Raw genomic sequence first — 2,710 nt, forward strand, 5'->3', positions numbered from 1 at the left:
GAAGCACATGTGTGCCATCATTTATAAGAACTGGGTGTATCGGGACTTGCCAGATGGATTACAATGCGAGATCATAAAGTAAGAATTAGAACTAATCTAATTGGTTGCTTTGTATCCTTTTAGCTGAACTTTCTTTTAAAGAAAAGGCCCATGGAGAAACACTGAAGAAAACATAGAGTTTAATCCAAATATAGTATTTATGGAAACTTGCTTTAGAATTTAAGATTAAAAAAATCTCACATAACCCTTGCTAGATAATAAAATATATAGGTATCATCATAAAACTGGTTCTACATCCTGAATCTCAATTGTCAGCTTCTAAAAGTATATGCTTATCTTTTCAAAGCAAATTTTGAACTAAATTCAAGTTAAAGTAAAGTTATAGGAGTCCCTGTGGATTTTACTCCGCTAGTCATTGTCAACTATAGGGGGTGGTGCTCATCTCTGTTTCAAGGCCATTAAGCCAGCACTGCCTGAAGACATTTCTGCAGTTATGTGGCCAGCACGACATCATGGAATGCTGTTATGTTTCCACCAAAGTGGTACCTATTTATCTACTCGTATTTGCATGTTTTCAAACTGCTAGATTGGCAGGAGCTGGGGCAAAGATGGTAGCTCACCCTGTTGCATGGCACTCGGCTCTCGAACCTGGGCTGCCGGCTTTCTAGCCAACAAGCTCAACGTCTTAATCATCGCACCACCCCCTATATTTGTAAGTAAAGCTATACAGCACAAAATACATCTTTTTATTTTTATCGAATGTTTTGCTTTTTCAGCCTTCTGAACTTTGATATTTGTGCAAGTTTTGCAAGGATCCTTGGTTTCTTTTGGGGACTGTGGGCATTAATCTGCATTGACAGGTACTTCTAAAGAAGAGAGCAACCAACAACAAGGTGGATGCACTCAATGACAAAGCAGCAACTCAGGTAGTCCTCAACTTATGTCCACAATTGAGCCCAAAATTTCTGTTGTAAATTGAGACATTTGGTAAGTGAGTCTTGCCCTCATTTTACAACCTTTCTTGCCACAGTTGTTAAGTGAATCACTGCAGTTAATAAGTTAATAACATGGCTATTAAGTGAATCTGGCTTCCCCATTGATTTTGTTTGTCAAAAGGTGGCAAAAGGTGATCACATCACCCCGGGACACTGCAACAGTCATAAGTATGAATTGGTTGCCAAGCATCTGAATTTTGATCACATGACCATGGAGATGCTACAAAGGTTGTAAGTGTGAAAAATGGATAAGTCACTTTATTCAGTGCCATTGTAACTTTGAACGGTCACTAAATGAACTGTTTTAAGTCAAGGACTACCTGTATAGGCACAGTTGGAAGTCGTAAAAGGCTAAATCGGAGACCTATCTGTTCTGCCCCAGCTACGGACCCCAAAGAACGCAGCACACACAAAGTCTGTACAAACCTTAGTTTACTAAAGTAAACAGGTTTTTTTTCCAAACCAAGGCTGTTAATTAACTTTCTTAACAGCCTACAAGAATCCAAGGAATAAATAATCTTAATCTTACTATGGTTGGCAGAAAGCCCAGAAGCAATTTGCAGAGAACTAAGATCAAGGCACGAAGGAGAGTGAACGAAGTTGCTCCCTGCAAATTGCTTCAGTCGGCGTTTCTCCTTAAATAGGCTAAGGAAGTGGCCAATTAGCCCCAAGCCTTACTCTCGAGGAGACCTCCTCCTGAGGAGCCACTCCTGCCTTTTGGCAGCTCTGCGCATCCATGCATCGAGAAGAGGCTCCTCCTCTTCGTCCTCTTCACTTAAGGGAGCTTCTGGAGGTTCCCAAGACCCTGGCTGAATGCCCGCCTCTGGCACCACATCTTCTCCAGCCTCATTGTCCGACTCGAGTGCCAGCTGCACAGGCTGCTGACGCAGCATCACACCAGCCTCCTCACTGGCCAAATCAGCTACCAGCCGCACAGGCCGCGTATGGGCCACAATACTATCATCCTGGAGAAGTTCTATCTGCATTGTGTCTCTAAGAACTGACACCAACCTGATGCCAAACCATATTAAACAACAACAATGTATTTTATTTCAGTAAGATGTGTATAATGCTGGTGCCTCTTTGTTCAAGGAAATGCTTATATTGATATACTGTAGGCATCCATGCTTTAACCCCATTGCCAGCCTGCATGACATTTTCCCTCCACAAATTTTAACCTAGTAGAGAGGTACAAGAATTAGACAGAGTGAGGCTCTAGGATCATTATTTGTTTGTCACGAAAACAAGTGGTCTCGTTTGCAAGACATCTCTTGTTCTTTTAGCAATAGAATGTTTTTCACTGAAATAAATATTACAAGCTCTTCTCTTAAATGTCAGTGTTCCAATTTTTTAAATGCATTCTATGAGTATTTGTTGGCCCAAGTCAGCAATCATTTCTGAACCCGGATATATCGCACAATCTAACATGTTTTGAACACACCCACACCCAAAATTCATTGCTTTGAACTCATGGGAAAACACTAAATCCCACACCATTTCACTGTAGAATGTCAACATCTGGTCAGGCTGGTATTCTTGCAGCTCAAGAATTTTCTGTGAATCTTCAATATCTAACATGAGATTGGTGAACGTTTGCCAAATCTCTTAGATTGTTTTTTTTTTAAAATTTATTTATTTAGGGAGAGGAGGCACCTCTTGATACGTCTCTCTGATGTCTGCAGATGCTGAGGCAAAAATGTTTTCTCTGCCAGCTG

This window comes from Pantherophis guttatus, chromosome 1 (genome assembly GCF_059756535.1).
Source record: "Pantherophis guttatus breed Tessera chromosome 1, ASM5975653v1, whole genome shotgun sequence".
Taxonomy (NCBI): Eukaryota; Metazoa; Chordata; class Lepidosauria; order Squamata; family Colubridae; genus Pantherophis; species Pantherophis guttatus.